Raw genomic sequence first — 20,284 nt, 5'->3', positions numbered from 1 at the left:
CAGTCACCTTTAAATACTCTGACTTCAGAATACATGTCTTTTGAAACCTATTCCTAAAATAGCCAAAATCAAATATTTCATGTGATTTCATAGACATTTTAGCCAATTTCTAAGTGTAGAATTTTTAACTAAATAAGACTGCGGTCATCATAGCATAAGCAACTGCATTTCCCATAGTACTTAGCACAACACCTTGCTCAAAGTAAACCCCTAATAGATGTATTCTGACTGAAAAAGAGACTGAGTAGGCCTCTGGGGGAAGGGTGTGTGGTATAATGATTGAAAAAACTACTATATTTTTTTTATTGGTTCTCATAGACAAAATTACAAAATAAACTGGATTAATTTATTATTTTGTGCTCAAGCAATTGATTTCTTATAACTAAATGCAGCCTTAAACTTTACCCAAGGGATCTTCAGAATCAGCCTCTGATAGAATGGAGGATTTCTGGTATTAGAAGGCTCATATGGCAACCAGTATGTCACCGAGGTAGAACCATGAAAATTCCAATACTCTAAATAAGGTCTTCACAAGACAGTTGATTCAGTGTGACAGTGGACCAACAAAGAGAAAGATGCACTGACCCTTAGCAGACTGTGTGATCATTGAATAAGCAATATGGAATTATTTTGATTATAAACAAATTTATTCCAGTTTTCCTTTTTTCACTGAATATTTCTTATACATTAAATTCAAAACACCACTTTTTTCCAATTGAAAAAATAACTTCAATTTAAAATGACAGATAAAAACCATTTTAAGCCATAAACCCTTTTATTAAACATTGGATGAAATGAGTTAGGTTGAAATCAATAGAAGCAAATCTTAGAGTTTTGGAAATGTAATTGTCTCACATACAGCTCAGTCACAAAGGTCTGTGCACATTTTTTTTCTAATCAGCTTTATTGAGGTGTGATTTAAAGTGTGCAGCTTGGTGAGTTTGGACAAACATGATTGCCGCCACTACAATCAAGATATAGAACATTTGTTTCATTCCCAAAAGTTCCCTCCTTCCCTTTTATGGTCAATGCCCACCCCACTCCCAAGCCCACCCCTGACAACTACAGATCTGCTTTATGTCACTATGGTTTTGTCTTCTCTAGATTTTTTTTTTTTTTTAATATATCTTTATTGATTTCAGAGAGAGGAAGGAAGAGGGAGAGAGAGAGAGGTAGAAACATCAATGATGAGAGAGTCATTGATCGGCTGCAGCCCGCAACCCGGGCATGTGCCCTGACTGGGAATCGAACCCTGATCACCTGGATCCTAGGCCGATGCTCAACCGCTGAGCCACGCCCGGCCGGGCTAGATTTTTATTTAAATAGAATCACAGAGTCTATAGTGATTTTTGTCCAGCTTCTTTCACGTAGTATGTTGCTTTTGAGATTCATCTATGCTGTTGTGTATATTAGTAGTTCATTTTTATTGCTAAGTAATATTCTATTGTATGAATATATCGCAATTAATCCATTTTGCAGCTGATAAATAGTTGAGTTGTTTCTAGTTTGAGACTATTGTGAACAGAACGCCTATGAACACCGTGTACAAGTCCTTGTGTGGGTTACAGCTTTCATTTCTCGTGGGTGAATGCCTAGAACAGGATTGGCGAATACTGTAGTAAATGATGTAGACTGAACTTTATGAGACGTTGCCAAACTGCTTTTCCGAAAGTGGCTGTGCCATTTTGCGTTTTCATCAGCAGTTTGAGAGTTCCAGTTGCTTTCTTTACCTTTTCACAAACACTTGGTTTGTCAGCTCTTTTCATTTTTGCTGTTCTAGTGTGTGTAGAATGGTATCTAATTATCTTAATTTGCATTTCCATAATGACTAATGATGTTCTGTATCTTTTTTAACATACTGACCATTTGTATATCTTCTTTAATTCACAATTTTTTATAATGGTTTTAGAGTAAAGGTGGCTTCACTTTAGAGATTGGTGAATTAAGGCCAAGGAAAGAAAATGTAAACTCCCACATTTATGCCAGAGAGCCCCTGAGACAGTGTCCTTAAGGAAGGAATGAGAAGTTTTATTAAGCTGAGTTAGGAAAACTAGTGCATCTAAATTTCCACAGGTTTTTATATTTGATAATCTAGAGAGAGAGAAAGAGAGACTTGAATGCAATAGAATAATTTTCAAATGAGAAAGGAAAATTAAATCCTAAATTAAATGGGGGAAAAGACAATCTTTTAAAATGTTAATACATAATAAATAAAAAAATCCAGCTTTGGGTCAGACTTTTGATATAAAATGAATATAATATGATGGTTTAGAGTGTTGGCTCAAAAGTCAGACAGTCTGGGCTCAAACCCTGACTCTGCCACATCTGTGCCCATAAGCCAGGTTATTGTACTCTCTGAGTATAATGTCTTTATAAATAAAATGAAAATAATAATAGCTACTACAAAGGTTTGTTCAGATAACACATGTAAAATGCTTAGAGTGGTTTCTGGCATGTAGTAAAGGCTCAATTAATATTAGTCATTATTATTCTATAGACCCTTAAAAACATGCGCTTGCAATAGGTACACATACAATCCTCTAAGCTAAAAAAAATATTCAGTTTGCTCTATAAATAGATCTTTTACAAGATTGACACTTGGGATCAATCCAGATCACCACAATTTGGAATGAAGTCAGTCTATTTTCCATCTCAAAGCATGTTTAACGGGGACCCGTTCCTGCAAAATCATCCCAGGTAATATGCCAGGTAAATTGGCCTCCTTTCTAATTCTTCCAGCACCAAGAAAGAAGGGCTTGGGGTACAGTTTCCTGAAAACAAACCATAATTTGATTCTCTTCAACCCAAATAATTGGCCAGTGGCTCCCAAAGAGTTTCTTTGTAAGTCATTCTGGTTATGAAGCCAATGACTTGCTGCAACCTGTAGCAAGTTCTAACATGTAGCTATATTAAGGTTAAATAAATAAATAAAGCACCAATAATTTGCTATTGTATTTCAATTAATATTTTAGTAATCGTTCCGGTATATACTTACTTGTGAAAAATAGCACACATATGTAGGACAGTTATTCATTAAATCAACTAAAAATGCTTGGTGACAACCCTGGCAATCACTCCAAGTGCCCCCAAGTTCTGGCTCGCAGATGGGGAACCTCCGTGCCAGAAAATACACGCAGCTTTTCTCAATCTTGGCTCTGCCGAGAGGATCCTCCCAGGTTGTATTCCATGACGTCCTCTTGCACTAAGATCATAACAATTTCCCTGAATGTTTTGTAGTTATCGTATAGAATGTGTGGATGACCCAGACACCATCGTAAAGGCCTCCAAGCCCAGGAAAGACTGTCCACCTTCTTCAAATACATAAAATGTTGTCTGTGTTCCTGACTATGCTTTCTGGCATCTTCTTTCTGATTCCACCAGGATCCCTTCTGTAACTGGTCCTAACTGCTTTTGGCGTGGTTGCAGATTGGAGAGATAGTACCTACTCACTCAGTGAAGGCACTCCAAGTCCTGGGCTTTTTTTCCTCTGCATGAACAATCTGAGGCTTTTTACCCCCTTAGAGATCACAGGTGCATCTGTACAGGTCTAAGTCCCTTCTGAGCCCCTAGGAGCAGCGGGGACTTGTGGGGTGAGGTTCCACCCCCACTCATTCCTCTACTCTTCATGCAATGGTAGAAAGCCAATAAAATTAACGCAGGAAGGGAGGTGAGTCAGCAATGAATCATTCTTAAGCAGCAAAGACCAACTGGTGGTTCGCCTTTTTAGTGAATTCCAAAAATCTGGAGTCATTTGAGTCCAAAGGGGAAACTTGTGAGAGTGGGGGCTGGGGGGGGCAGTGAGAAAATAGAAGCAACAAAAATATGCCTTCAGTGTTCTCACTGCTCATTAGACTAGCACTGAGCCAGTACTGGTATGGCCTGAATAACTGATACTTTTTATAAGTAACTGAAGAGCTATAAAAAGCTTAACATTTAAGAAAATAACAAACAGCTGTGGCAAATGAGCAAGAAAAATCTACAGAAAGAGCCTGTCTGGGTGGCAGGAGGTCATGCTGCTTCATGAGGAAGTGCTAACACATCACTACATTTGCTACATCAGTGTGTTTTCCTGGCTGGTCATACTACTCTTCCTTTCACCTCAGCCTACTTTCCTATCCAAACAGAAGAAAAAAATGCATGTCACCAGAATGCTCAGCAATATTTCCTGAAAACAGCATTTCTTTTCTATGCATCTAGCCATGTGTTAGGCAGTGGTACACATGAGGAGTTCCTGGCCAACAGACTGAACAAACACTCTATGCATTCAGGCTGAGCCTCACTGCCCTGGGACCCCTGGGCTTAGTTCACGTGTGCAGAGCTGCCCTTCCCTTCAACGGAAAATGCCATCTGCAGGTACCACAGCCAGCTAAAGGGAGCAACAGCCCTCACTACTTCCTCTGGTAATTGTCCATAAATTCAATAATGAGGCAATAACCAGTGGGAGGCGGTATGGTAAAGTGATCAAATATATGAGCTTGAGCTTTAAATTCCAACTCCAACACTTACTCCCGGGTGAGCTTGGGCAAGTTAACTAACCTCTCTGCACCCTAGTTTCCTTAATAGTAAATAGTAAGTCAAACAGAGTTATCGTCCCCTGACCTTCAGTTGAGCCTTAGGTGGGCTCGTTAGACAATTCTCTAGGATGACTTTCCGAGGGCACGCAGCCATCTTCCCTAATTTCCAAGCTTTAGGTAACTTTTCTTAATGGTACATAATAAAAGTTAGTCGGTACAAATAGAACATGAATAGGAAAATGGTAGAACTAGATACATCCATATCAATAATTACATTAGATGTTAGTGGATTAAACACATAATTAAAAGGTAGAGATGGTCAGAATGAATAAAGAGTAAAGCTCAACTATATATTGCCTGTAAGAGATACACTTTAAATATAAAGATGGATTGGTTGAAATGAATTGGATGAGAAAAGATATGTCATGCCCACAGTCAGGATAAGAAGGCTGGATAAGAAGCCTGCTATAATAATATCAGATAAAGCAGACTTCATTACAAAGAGTTTGCCAGAGGAAAAGAGGGACTTTTCATAATTCAACAGAAAGACACGACAATCATAAATGTATACCCACCTAATAACAGAGCTTAAAATACATGAAATAAAACAGACAAAAGGAAAGATACATAATTCTACAATCATAGTTGGAAATTTTAACACCCCCCACATAGCAACTGATAGAGTAACTAGACAAAAAGAATTTCATAAAAATGGAGAGGATTTGAACAATAGTATTAATATATCTCAGCCATAATTTTCTCTTCCTTTGATTTACATTTTCAGACACAAAGTTGATATTTCTGGTCCCCCAGTCCCCAGCAAGGAAGCTATTCAGGCCATTGTCCCTTCAGGAGGCACAGATGTGTGGATAGCATCATACTAGAGGAGACTTTCAAAGCTTAGTGCATGGAGAAGCTTCTGAATGCTGGAAGGTGGCTACATCTTTTCTTTCCCTCCTTCTTACCCTGTTTTATCTGAACCAACTCTATAATCACCAGCCAGTCTGTTCTCACAGCCATCCTGCCATCTGCCAGGCTTGATAGCCATTGCTGGAGCTCTCAGAATCCTTCCCGAAGATACCTGGAATGTTGCCACAACAGATGTTTAACCAGCACATTTCACACGTGTCGCCTGGGGCAAGACGTCCACACGAGGAGAGAATGATGGCGGTCTTGTGGAGTATTACAGTCTTTTGAACGTGCCCACAGCAAAAGAATTTCTACTTCGGCTCTACCCTTTAGATGAACTCTAAAAAATGCAGGGTGGGGCAAAAGTAGGCTTACAGTTGTGAGTACACAAAACACAGAGTTTATTCTTGTATTATTACTTATTAATTATTGAATTACTTCCCATATGAACAATTGTAAAACTACTTTTGTCCCACCCTATATAGACCTCATTTATCTTTATATTTATTAGCGATTGCTCAGATACAATTAAAGATTTTATTTGTAGGAAAAACTACATGACAGAAAAATTGTCCTTTTGAAGAATGTGAAAATCAGTTGGCTCCTTAGAAATATTTTTCCCTGCCCCTTTTCTGCCCAGGGCAGCATTCCATTCCATGAAGTGTCTGCAGAATGAGATATGTGTGATCAAAGGGACTTATTATCCCAGGTGAATTGAGAAAAAACTTTCCCAAATAAGCAGCTGCTTTCTCATTCACTTGAGGACATGGACCTCAGGTAGATAAAGTTTTGGCTAAAAAGTCTGCGTGCAGAAAATTAGATGTTTCCAGGGTTTGTGGATTCCATATGTTGGCCCCTGTAGCCATCATAAATCTCCTTTCCAGCAATCCATCCATCCCAACAGCCCTTGCCGTGCTGAGGCCATGATGGAGAGCAGACAAAGTCTAAAGAGCAGGGATGTGGGACAGGAGGGGACCTCTGCAAAGGTTTTCTTTGAGACTCATGATTTAAAGTGTCCATTCAGGAATAGATTGCGGCAATAAAGATCATGGCATTGATGGAGGCAGAGAAGCCCTTTCAGAATAGTCAGGGCTCCTCCCCTCAGAATGCCCTTCCAACACAGCGGCAGCGCCTGGAGGGAAAAGCCTCCTGCTTTCCAAGCCCATTCACCTCACTGGCAACTTGGATTTCTCTCCTTAGAGAACATTCCTACCCTTCGCCTCCTAAACTGCAGCACCCAAGCCCAGTCAGCTGCAGAAGACCTGGCCGTGGGCTACAAGATCTTGTCCCCCTTCGGGGTCTTGTTCACCTGGACTCTTCCCCCATGATATGCCCTGTTTAAAAAGGAACGAAGTTGCCCGGCCGGCGTGGCTCAGCGGTTGAGCATCGACCTAGGATCCAGGCGATCAGGGTTCGACTCCCGGTCAGGGCACATGCCCGGGTTGTGGGCTCGATCAATGACTCTCTCATCATTGATGTTTCTATCTCTCTCTCTCCCTCTCCTTTCCTCCCTCTAAAATCAATAAAGATATATTAAAAAATAAAAAATTTAAAAAATTTAAAAAAAATAAAAAGGAAAGAAGTTATGAGATCATCCCCTTATTCAACAGAGTATTATTCTTTGCTGGCCAGAGAGCGAGTGTGGTTCATTCCATGATTAATCTTGTCAATGCTCTGAAGGGCAAATATGTGACAGGCTCGAGGGGGAAGCACGTCCATGAACACATTTTTTACTGGAACTTGTCCTATTGCAAAGCTCTTCTGCCAGATTCCATTAGGAAATTGCAGGCAGCTTCATATATCCAAGGGCTTCTCTCTCTCCTACTCATAAATATATAGACATCACATGGCAGGGAGGGGGAGGAGGCTGACTCTCGTATGGCATACCCTTGCACAGCAGACGTGAAGGCAAATGCAAATACTGAGCACAGTAGCTTGTGCATATGTGCATATGAATATATATCATGTTATTACTCCTCGGCAATGAGATTCCAAGTAGCTACCAGAGAGGGGAGGGGAAAGTCATCATCAATACAGCTGCACTTCAGAATGTCAATTGAAGGCAGACAATGATAAGAAGATAGGCAGGCTGTCCCTAGCAACATGAAAATAAGAGCCAGGACCACCTAAGGATTGATTCAGGACTGGGCCAAATTCCAGCCCTAAACTCATCACAAATTATGCTAAGAGCTCCCTAGGGAAGGCTCCAATTGGCATTTTTTAGCCACACATCCCACTTTAAAAAATATATATACAGACGTCAGGTCTGCCTGGGAGATGGCTGGAGAATAAAAAGCCCAAGAGAAAAATGAATTTGGGAACGGCTGCTCTCCCGTCCAAACGCTTTCAACTTTCCTGAGAAATCTTTCAGCTTCTTTAAACCAAGCCGATATTATTATTCCACTTTGCCATCCAAGTCCCTAATGAAGGGCAAAGCCAGTGTGCAGAAAGATAAAGAGAATTGTAGATGAAAATGTCAGCAGACAAGTCGGAAGGCTGCAGCATGGCAGAGCCTTCCAGCTGGAACTGGGGAAGAAAACATCTATTTTTAAGGGAATACACTTTAAGAATTTTTCTTTATTCTTCCAGGAACACTTAGGTCTTGTCTTTTTGTAGACAGAGACATACACTTAATCACAAGCATATTGTATGAAAGAAAAATGTATAGACCTTCTAGACCCCAAAATATATAGCAACGGTTCCAATTTTCATTACCCGAAATAACTAGAGGAAATGAGAAGCAGGTGTGGGAAAGCTTCCCTGAGCCATGCCAGGGCTTCGTTTTAATTCGGTTGTGTATGGCCTGCCGCTGCCTCCTGGCCTTGCTGCTCACACACTTGGAGGTCAAGCTATTAAAATCAGGCAAATACACTCAAATTAATTTCTCTTAGACCCCAGCCCTGCATTGCTTGCCAACAGAACACCTCGCCAGCTTCTGGCAGAAGCAGCATTAAATCTCGGCAGTAGGAAATACAGTTTCTTCCTGGATGACATGAAATATTTGGGGCATAAGCCTTAAAGATCTCAGAATTAATAAAAAAAGAACTGCTTTTATACAAAGCATGAAAACCCTTTTAGGTGGGTGGTAGAAATCTACAATAAGCTCCATATTTCTTCTATTGCTAAATTAACTCTTACGAGAGGATGGAACATATGGCTTGTTGATATTGGCAACTGTTCATATACATAAATATTTGATAACATCCTGTGAGGACTACTACGTGGAGAAAAGGAAGGGTGAGGTACATCTGAAGATCTACCTTTTTTTCCCTTTTCACAAATAACTCACATTTGCCTCCTTTTGGCCTTTCAGCAGCCTTTTTAGTTTTTGGAAAATTCAAAATTGCCCACAAATTAAAAAAGGTCATTTGCATCTGCTTTGAAGATATCCACCAGAAACCAATGCCTACAGAGAAAGGAACAAATAGCTAATTCACTGGCCAGAAGTCTATTTGGGGACCTGTTTAGGATAGTGCTTTGTTAGTTTACAACCCAGCTCCAGGATCATCATACATGGTAGTTTCAGTAGAGCAAGGAGGGAAGGAAATGGGCTTACACCCGGTTGTGCCATTTCCTGGTTGCTGACCTTCGACAAGTGACTTAACCTCTCTAGAACTTAATTTCCTTATCTGTAAAATGAGGGCTTGAACTAGATGATTTCTAACGTCACCTTCTGCTATAAAATTTTATGATCCTAAGTCTCTAGCCTGCTTGGAAGAGCATATTTGGCTGTGCCTGTATGAATTTGCTATATTTCACACTATAATGAGCTAAAAAGACCTTAAAGTAGCAAACTATTATAACTGACAATAAGAGGATAGCCATGATCCTAATGAATGAATTTGCTCATAATTCATCTCTATGGAAGGAATGAGACACAATGACAGTATTTGGTATGGTAGACTGTTTGAGACCAGGCCCCAGTAAAAGAAGCTCCCACACAGAAAGATCAGAGCCTCACTTTTAGTCCTTGAACTCACCTCCCCAGTGATTTCATCCACTGGATGTGTCAAGAATGCCAAGTCTCCCTTATTAAGCCTCTAATCCAATCAGGAGATAGGCTGTGACTTCACCTACGGATGTGCAGAGCTCAAGGATAGATAGAAATGAGTCCCTACTCACAGGATGGGTTATTACATTGGCCAGTCAAGCACTTTCAAGGCCAATATGCTCTTCTTTGGTGCTTGGAGGCAGAGATAAAGGTCCTCACTAGGGGAGTCCCACACCTTCCTGGGACTTAGAACTCACCCAGAGCTCCATTATGCTTCTTCTTGCTCTTTAACTATGGTGACTCAAGTGTCACTCATTCTCTGCCTTGACTGCCTGTGTTCACCTGATTTACATGATGAACCTCTAAGTGCTGGAAACAGCACTGACATACGTAGGCACATTGCACCTTGGGATGTGGGTGTACATAGATGTGCTCACACACGCACATGCTCCCTTCTTAAGGATTGTTGAAAAAAAATAAGCTCCTTAGGCAACCTTACAGCTAAAGTCTTGAAGTTTTAGGTACCAAATTTGTCTTCTATTACATAATTTAGTTAAATTAAAATTTCATATTTTGCACTATTGTTTGTAGGAGCATGTCCGTGTTGTGTTTGTATTCATAAATACAAATGTATTTACACAGCCTTGTACCCAGATAATTCAAGAAAATATTTCTTTAGTTCAATTACTCTGTTTTGGGTTAGAGAGTCTCTTTCACATTAAAATAATTACTCCTTATACAGGAGTGGGCAAAAGTAGGTTTATAGTTGTTCATATGAAAAATAAAGCAATAATTAATAAGTAATACAAAAATAAACTATACTTTGTGTACTCTAAGTGTAAACCTACTTTTGCCCACCCCTGTATATAAGAAATATATTCAAACTTTTAAATTTCTGAACCTTTTCCTGGACTTAATAAAGAGACTAACATTACCACAAAATTTTAAATGAACCCATTGCTTTTGTAACATATTATCTAAGGCTGATAGACAGACAACTGTTATAGGTTTAATTTTGTCTCCATCCTCTGAATTATATGGTGAAGTCCTACACCCTGCTCCTCAGAATGTGATCTTATTTGGAGATAGGGTCATTGCAGATGTAATTAGTTGAGACATGGCCATACTGAGGTGGGGTCGGCCCCCTAATCCAACAGAACCGGTGTCCTTATAAAAAAAAAAAAAAGGGGAAATTTGGAGACACATATATGCAGGGAGAACACCATGAAGGTGAAGGCAGAGATCAGGGTGATGTTACTACCAGCCAAGGACTAGCACAGGTTGCCAGGAAACCACCAGAAGCTAATAGAAAGGAAAGAAACAGATTCTCCTCACATCCCTCAGAAGGAACCAACCCTACCAACACCTTGATCTTGGATTTCTAGCCTCCAGAACTGTGAGGAAAATAAATTGTCTTCTGTTTAAGCTACTCTGTTTGTAGTGCTTTGTTATGTCAGCCTTAGAAAACAAAAACAAAAACCAAATTTGGAAATTTTCTCCTTTAGGTTTTTCTTTAAGTTATCAAGAACAAATGCCTCTAACAATTTATATAAGTCTTATTTGTTCATTGTGCTAAGTACACACACACATAGGACGCGCACAGGACCACGCCCAGGCCCGGTGACAGGTGCTGGACTCGGCCCTGCTGCGAGCGGTTTTGGGGAATGCCCTGGAGACCATGCTGCAATAGTAGACGTCAACAGGGATGCTGTTGTCTTACTCTCGGTCTTGAATCAGTAAAAGATGAAGAAGAAAAAAAGCACACTTGCGTATTCACTGGTTTAGGCCCAGTCATGATTCCTTTAAAGACGCTGCCAATAGATTTTAGTCATTGTCTGGCAAAGGTTTCTCTTCAACCGCAAACACTGCATAGTTGCTGAATGAGTCACCGCCTTGAGTAATCTAATGCCTTGACCAGTGCACGCCTGCTGCGTACGGCCTACCGTGTCTCTAGTTGTGCACTTTGTGTTGCTCCACTCTCTGAAGCTTCTCTAACGCTTTCGTAAGGGTTAAGGATTCTCTATGAATCCTTGGAGGGGAGGACCCTTTGCTTACTCAGCAGTGTGTGAGCTGGCTGGTCATCAAGAACCAAAATGCAAAGTTTTACTAAGTTTTCTCATGCCTTGAGCTAAGCTGGATGTGGAATTATTACTTCTAAAAAGCATTTAATGTGGGTTAAAAACTGTTTTTCCCAAAATGAGAAGTCCTTGCTAAAGAATCCATGGGGAAAACAGAATGCTGCTCCAGGAAGGGCAGTGGAGCTGAGCCTCCGTGTCACCGGCCACTCTGTGTCACCAGCCAGGCTCCCACAGACTCAGCTTGCATCACCAGGCATTCTGTGTGTCTTTGGGAAAAATATAGCAAAACTACCATCAAAGAGTTATTTCTGTCAGTGAAGTTAGCAAATAAACCCCTGAGCTTATTTTTGCATGATTTTTTTAAAAAAAGTGTGCCTGAAAGATATTTTCCCTATCAACATATTATAACCAATGGAATGTTTTGTTCTTTAACTAGGAAATATTTTTTTCTCCAAGGTTGGTGGATCGAAACATTTTGAATATTTGTAACTTTTTTTTTTCCTAAGGAGAATTTTTTATATTAATATCTGGCTAGCTCATTTTGATTTCCTTTCTCTTTTTTATGTTTCCAATCACAACATCATTAATCAGCGGGGAAATGCAAATGGAAACCACAGTGGGATATCACCTCATACCTGTTAGAATGGCTATTATCAAAAAGACAAAACTAACAAGTGTTGGAGGGTGTGGAGAAGAGGAAACCCTTGTGCCCTGCTAGTGGAAATGTAAATTGGGGCAGCCACTGTGGAAAACAGTATGGAGGTTCCTCAAAAAATTTTAAAAAATGGAACTACCATATGATCCAGGGATTCCATTTCTAGGTATTTCTCTGAAGAAAACAAAAACAGTAATTGGAAAAGATATATGCACCCCAATGTTCATTGGAGCATTATTTATAATAGCCAAGATATGGAAACAACCTAAGTGTCCACTGATGAATGAATGGCTAAAGAAAAAGTGTTTTATATAATGTGTGTGTGTGTGTGTGTGTGTGTGTGTGTGTAATGAAATATTATTCAGCCATAAAAAAGAATGAAATTGTACCATTTGTGACAACATGAATGGACACTTAGGGTATGATGCTAAGTAAAATAAGTCAGACAGAGAAAGGAAAACGCCCTATGATCTCACATGTGAAATAGATACAGAGAACAGGTTGGTGGTTGCCAAAGGTGGTGTGGAGGGTGGGTGGTGGACAGAATGGGTGAAGGGGGTCAAAAGGTACAAACTTCCAGTTACAAAATAAATAAGTGATGGGAATATAATGTACACCGTGTCCACTATGGTTAATAACACTGTACGGCATATTTGTAAGTTACTAAGAGAGTAGATCTTAAGAGTTCTCATCACAAGAAAAAAATTATTTAACTATAGATGGTGACAGATGGTAACTAGACTAATCATTTTAGAATATATACAAATATAGAAGCGTTACGTTGTATCCCTGAAACTAGTACAGTGCTGTATGTCAATTATACCTCAATAAAATATAAAAGAAATTAGAGAAATGGAAGAAAAGTTCTTTTAATTCTATTCAACTGTGCTGCCCTATCCCATAACCTTACCAAATGCAGGAGGGAGAAAGACACACCTTAAGTTTGTGCTCTAAGTGGGGGTGCTTTCAGAACAAGCTGAGGAGTGGCTGTTCAATAATATTATTCATACTTACATTTGCATGGCAATACACAACCCTCACAAAACTCACTTCATCCTCAGAAAAGCCCTGAGAATCAGACATATAACCACCGAGGAAACAGAACCCCAGGTTATAGGGAAGGCGGGGTGGAGCCAGGGACTCTTAGCTCAGGTTTCTTTGTTCTCCATCCTACTAAGGCAGCTTGTCCTGGACAAGAAGCTCAGCCGTTTGCCATAGAGAATTCTCTAGTTCACTTATCATCGGACTCCTCGATGCCTAAGGACAGCAAACTGAGTTACAGAACTTCTCTCAGCTTCTGTTTTCTCATCTGTAAAATAAGGACAGTGCCACCAACCCCACAGGATAAGATGAGAGTAAAATTAAATGACACCAGTGAAAGACGGTTCATAAACCATAAAGTGTCACACATGTTATACAAATCCCTTATTTAGTAGCTTTACTGCAGAGTAAGTAAGGACACTTAATTGTCATTTGAACTTAGGCAAGTTTCTTAGCATTTCTAAGGCTCAGCTTCCTTACCAGTAAAACGCGAATACTACCAGACCTCGTCCATGAGATTATTGTTGAAGAGTAAAGCAGATAATCCATGCCAAGCATTTAGCACTGGTCAGTGCATGGACTTAGCAAGTCCTCAATAAATGTTGGCTATCTTTAGTAAGGCCACTCACATTTGATGCCAGCCCTTTACCAGCGCAAGTATAGCTGAGGAGGAAAGCCCAAAGGAGTCCAGGGACTACGTATTATGATCCCGTCTGTCCAGGCTCTTCGCTCCAATGGCAATTTGAACTCTATACTCTCAAAAGACATCTTTGGAAGAGTGCCACTTACCTTTTGTTTTGCAAAATTAACCGACATCCCTGGTCCCCAGCAACCATTCGGCCATCCAACGTGGTTTGCCTTCCTTTTATCCCCTATTGCACTAGAGTACAAGATCTGGTTGGAGAACTTTTATACCCATCCTAATATTCAGAGAACAAAACTGACCTACCCTACATCTCAGTGTTCCTCCTGAAAGAGCGGCGGTTCAACGATGCTACTTCAAAAGTTTTCTTAACACGGACAAGAATGAACCGTTTCTGTACCAACTAGGAAAAGTCAACCCTAGTTGTGAGCAAAGGAATGCAAAAACCCGTAACGTGCCTGGCATATAACCGGCGCTCAGGCTGAGATAGAAAAGTAACAAGGTGTCTTCCGGGCTGGATTGGTGTCTGATCATAGCTTTGAAGAATGTTTTAACAGGAAAAGAAAAATAAACACCAACACAAACTAATCTTAAAATCTGATCAGTCTCTGGTTACGAACACTGCTTCTTCATTTAATCAGGCAGCTACATTTTTCTGTAACTTAGATCATCCGAATATAAATATATATCTTTACATATCGCCCGAGGGGCATATAAATTACACATATCAACACTCACAGGAATGGGAACTGTTGACTGGTGTTCAGGTACGGTTGCTGCACCTGGGCCAGTTCCTCAGACTTGCTCTCCAAACCCTGAGATGTCTCAGTGACTTTCGGGGACGAGAGAAACTTAAACTCGGGAAGGGAGCTGTAGAGGGAGGCATCCTGAAACGCGTGCCATTGTCTTGCTCAATGACAATTTCAGAAGTAAATTTGTTTATCATTCTCAAGCATTTTATGTTCCTCTTAATTCTTTCCTCCGGGAGATCTTACAAGGGTTGTGATTCAGATCTTGGATTTCCTACCCTGTTGGCTTTGTTACTTCAGAACTTAACCATTGGAACATGTGACTTGCGATACATGGGAACTTCAGTCATCAGTGAACATTTAGTAAGTGACTGCTACCTAAAAGGCAAGGTACAGGGCAGTGTGGTTGATACCGGAGCCCCCGGTCCCCCCCAAACAACAGGAGGGCCAGATGTGGACCACGCGATGAAGATGTGGAGTCAAGCCCGGCTCGCGTGCTGTAGAGACAAGTGGGGGGTGTCGGCCTGAAAACAATTACAGCACAACCGGGAGCAGCGCAAAACAACTGGCGGGGCTGTGGGTTTCCCCCTTTTCGGACCCTTTCTGCTGGAATGTGTGAACGGATGTGGTGGCGCGGTCTGAGCCCCTCCGGGAGGAGCTGGGCACCGGAGCCAGCAGCAGCTCAGAGCATCACCGGACGAGAGCCCCTTCCCAGCAGGGGATGGAAATACCACCCGGCAGCTGGACACCCTCGCCCGCCCGGGCTCCCACAGGGCCTTTCTCTCTCTCATAAGGGCCATAGAATTTCCCTTTGGCTCTGGGAAAAAGCCTGTCACTGGAACCCCTCACTCTCCCCTAGGCTCTCTCTCTAGTCTCATTTTTCTCCCCCTCCCCCTTCCCAGGGCTGCTGGTGTCTTTACCTCCCTTCCTCTTTCATTGTTCCCAGGCTGTCATCTGCACCCCCAGCCCCCCAGGACACCTTGCAAAAAGTCAGCTCCATGGAATACACGGGAAGTATTTCTTTTGCAATGCGGGTAACTCAGCTGCATATTATAACATTTAAAAAGTTTATCCCTATCATATTTACATTTTATATCTTTTAACGGAAAGTAAAAATCTATAGATAAAATATATCTCTTTTTAAGACGATCAAAGAGTAATTTGAAGAAAACCCATTAAGAGCCTTTACCTTTTAAAAGTTATGAATCTGACCCAAGTGATAGCATGAGGAAATGAAAATTATATAATTATGAAAACTTTCTCCCTCTTTCAGGATGTATACAAAAGATGAGCTAAGCCAAGGGTGTGCATTACTTTCTGCCACAGCCCCCTTGGGTGCTGTGGCTTTCGGCGCTTTGTCCCTAACTGGGGGAGGAAAGAATGCCATTGTTGTTTTCACCACAGTTCTGGGAATCAAGAATAGTAACATTCCTTATTTTTACATCCAGTGTAATCTCTTTATTCAAGGCCTGCGTTTCAGAAGGTCTCAATTTGAAATGTGGATCTTGGAAAGCCCCGTTTAGTAGTCAGGAAGAGAGCTGGAGCCAGGGGAGTAGAGGAGATGGAGGGTGTCCAGCTGCATCGCTGTGCGGGTGCTCTGGCCTGTGTGCGAGGCCAGGCAGATGGGGTCCCCCTCTGCTCCCGGCGGGCAGGGGAGGAGGCAGTGCTGTGGCTCCAGGGCAGTGGGGACTGGCATAGACTAGAACCTGATGGAAGGCAGGCGAACCCTGGCTCCGTCACGTATTCATGGGACTTGGAGCCAGTTATTTAACTTCTCTATGCCTCAGTTCCTTCCTTGTGAAATGGGAAAAACAATAGATCCTGCCTCATGGGGTCTCCATGGGTGCTGAGTTAGTATTTATAGGGTTCCCAGAGCTGTGTGGGCATGTAGTAAGCAATGTGTGCCTGTTTACTATTTTGATTCCCAAGACTCCAGGGGAAATCCAGTTACTGGCAGAATGGTCTCCGTTTGCGGACATAAACCATGACGGACTAGCATTTAATATACTTAAATTTCAAGTCATACAATCCCAGATCCTGAAGATAGATTTTTTTAAAAGGCACAATTCCTGGTAATACTATAGCCGACACACAAAACAGAGGTGACAATACCATGTATAGGATTCCACAGAGCCATTTCAAGGCGAAAAAGGAGTTGACCCAACAGGAAAAGGGTGATGCCATGGCCCTCGTGTGTGCTGCCTTTCAGGACTCGGGTGTGTATGCCCTTCATAAGATGCCCCTCTTGAAATGGACAGACTTTCTCCCCAGATTCCTGGGTTCAGAGAAACCCACAGTTCGCCACGGCAGTTTGCTCAACTCTAATTAGGAATCTGATTGCTGGTTGGCCCTGCACAAAGGACTTTTAATTAGGGTTGAGAACGCTTAGAAAAATCCACTTGGCAAGTCAACTCCCTCCCTCTATCTCTTTTTTAACATCTTGCCAAGATCATAAGGAAAGGGAGAGCTTAATTACAGTTGGTGTATATATCTTTAAGAAAAAAAATACATTAAGTGCTTTAAAATAGGCTCTCTTGGCTCTGTGATCACAAGGATTTTACTCACTTCTTATCCCTGATTGGTCTCATTCTCAGTTACAGATGAATCAGACACGTTTTGAGCAGCTTTAAGATCTGCTTTTCATCCAAAGCCAAGTAGGCAAATGGCAGTGAATTCACAAGCTTTTCCAAATGATCTCATAGGTTCCTCTGGCTCCGCTGTGGGGGCCGTTTGCACTCGGCGATGCTGTTATCTTAAACACCCCGGCCTCCTTGTGTCCAAGGAGAGGCTGCAGCAGAGGGCCCTGCGAGGCACCCCACCTTCTAGAAGGGGAGTGCCAGTCCCTTCGGATATGCATGTGAGCGGCCGAAAATTGGGAAAGGAGCATCAAATAAGCACATGAAAGACCCTGAGCCAGAAAGCTGGACCAGAAGAGAGTGGAGCAAACACGGAGCCTTGGAGGTGGACACTGTTCTTAAGTCCCTCTCGAGAGCATCCCTCTTTCAGTGCATCCGTAGAGCCCCCTTCTTATTAAACCTCCCAGCCTGAAAACAGGTGACCCATGCTCCCCTTCAATACATTTGAGCCTGGCCCTGGCAGCCAGTAACGTTTTAATTATTTATATGAAATATCTGATAGGACATGGAGTAGCTGAACTCAGGGTAACATATGCTCTGGGCAACTCTGTGAAGCTCAAATCAGCCACTCGAATGCATGAGATTTTCCAACAGAAGTTTGCTTTTTACTGTTCCTTTAGTCTCTACCCCCCCCCCCCCCCAAGTCTTTGTGTCTCAGAGCTAAGGATCCCTTTCATCTAATCTCAGGAATGTGAAGCTTTGCTATCGAATTACATTTCTTCACTTACTATTTGTGTTTGATGCAAAAATAAGAAGCCGGGTAGAAGCAGAAGATGCTGTCACTGATGTCTGAGAAGGATGGATATGCCCCTGATTCTTGAGCCCCATCCAGCTCTTTCACACTTTTCAACGTGAGGCTTCTGTGCAGACTCTCGAGTTTGGCTCTGTGGAATTACCTTAAAATTCAGGCACATCTCTCTCTGTTGAGCTTGTGCAGCCCGTGGTCAATAGCAATTCTAAGGTCTTCTGTCTTTTGACAGTGATTTTCAACGTTTGTCATCCCAGGGCTGGCACACATAATTACTAAAATTCTGCAACACACCAAAAAATATATTTTTTGCTGATCTGACCAAAAAAGGTATGCATTTGATTCATTCTCACCAGAAGGCTATGGTTGTGTTGGCTGTTGTCATGTTTTAATTTGACAATCTAAGGGAGAAGAGGTCAGTGCCCCTGACTAAATAGGCAGGTGTTGCATGTTTTAAAAATTCTTGTGGCGCCCCAGTGTGCCACAGCACACCGGTTGGAAATCGCTGACTTAGACGACTGCTGAGGGGCAGAGGAGCCACAATGCTTTGAAATTGTTCTCACATTGGGAATATATGATGACTGCCTGAGTACTTTCAGGCAAAAACATCTTTCTAAGGTCACTCTGATTCTGTAGTAGCAGCTGCAACAATTATGTTTAATGACTGCATGGTGAAATGTCACTGGACTAAAATCTAAGATAAATTCTAATATCTAAGAAAATATAGAGGGAGAACAGCTTCCTAATTCAAGCCAGGTGAATTTCCAAGACATTCTGTTGATTTATCACATACCACATGTATGCCGCTCCTTAACAATGTTTTTAGCCTGTCTTAGAGAGATCAGACATCTATTTATCACCATTATATTCTCTGTGCCATTAAAAATAATCAGGTTTATGTGTTACCTTCTTTTTTAACTGCCAGGGACGCTCTCCAGAACTTCACATGAGCTCTTCTGATGAGCTGCAGAGGGAAATATCATTATCCTCATTTTACAGAGGCAGAAATCTGAAGCACAGGGAGACTGTTTTGCCTAAGGTGAAAGTGTTGTTTTAATCCTAGACTTTTATTTTTATCTCTTCAAATTTCTTCCTGAGGGTGGTAATGAGCTCGGAGGATTCATCAGGACTAAACCTTGTCTGAAGACTTGTTTATAAAATTATTTCAATAAAATCTGCAATCAGATTGGCTAGGGTGGGTCTTCAAACTGAGTGGCTTCCCTAATGAGCACACTCATCAGGGCGGCAAAACCTCATAACCAGCTGGCTTCTCCCACACTCTGTCGAGGCAGGTGGTGGGGGCTGGTGTAAGTTTATTAGTAATACAGACCAAAGCCCTAGGAGCTTTTATACAAGAATCTGGTTTCTTTTTCATTTGTTTAATTATTTAAAAAGTTAGGCTGGAAAATGTTTGTGGAGCAGCTAATAAGGTGACTTCAGAGAGGGATGGCTTGGCACATCCCACTCATTAGCTCTGAGGCTGCTTCACCTTGGACTTTGCTCAGTTAGTTGCTGTCTCCTCGTTTCCCTTCCAGTGGTTGTGCTATTTGCCCCTCTGATTCCTATCTGCCTCCCGACTCAACTCACACACTTAGGTTGCTTATACAAAAGACTAAATTTTCAAAGTACAAAGGAACCCAGAAGGAGGCTTCTGGATACCCATGGGCCTGGGAGCCACCATGGATGGCTACTGAGTGGTAGACTTTGTCTTCCACATATGCGATGTTTTGAAATAGGCCCTCTGGTTATTTACAATAGGACATCACCACTGAAGCCGAGAGGCCAACTATGGACCATTGTGGGGCCAGGTTGTCAAAGGCTGCCTGCTCAAGGTGGGAATGTTCTTCTCAGTCTTAAGGATCCACCAAGGCTGGAAATAAGCCCCTACACACCAAGATGCCTCAGTTGCCCCTAAGCCTCCCTTGAAATGGGAAGAAGGCAAAGTAGTATAGAGTTGGTTCACTGCTGCCTAATGGAAACTCAACTAGTCAGGATTGTCATACAGACCTTGTACTTCCTATTTGGCAGCTGCATTTGGTACAGATGGGAGGAGATGCAATTCCTTTCCATCCATTCGTTTTGTTATTTTTATAATTTTTGCAACCTTCTAATAGAATTTCTGATTTGGAAATGATAAAGCGATACTACATGCTCATTGTCAAGAATTTAGATAAAACAACCTCTCTACAGAGACGTGTCAGTGGTTCCCTGTCTTTGAACAGGTAAGAATTGGAGGCAAAGAAAGGTGGACTTGGAAAAATCTGGGGCCAGCTTGCTGCCTGCTGGCTCAAGCTCAACCATCCCACATGGAAAGAAAAAA

This window comes from Miniopterus schreibersii, assembly GCF_964146895.1.
Source record: "Miniopterus schreibersii genome assembly, chromosome: 6".
In the NCBI taxonomy this organism is placed as follows: Eukaryota; Metazoa; Chordata; class Mammalia; order Chiroptera; family Miniopteridae; genus Miniopterus; species Miniopterus schreibersii.
Note: the sequence above shows the minus strand (reverse complement) of the source record.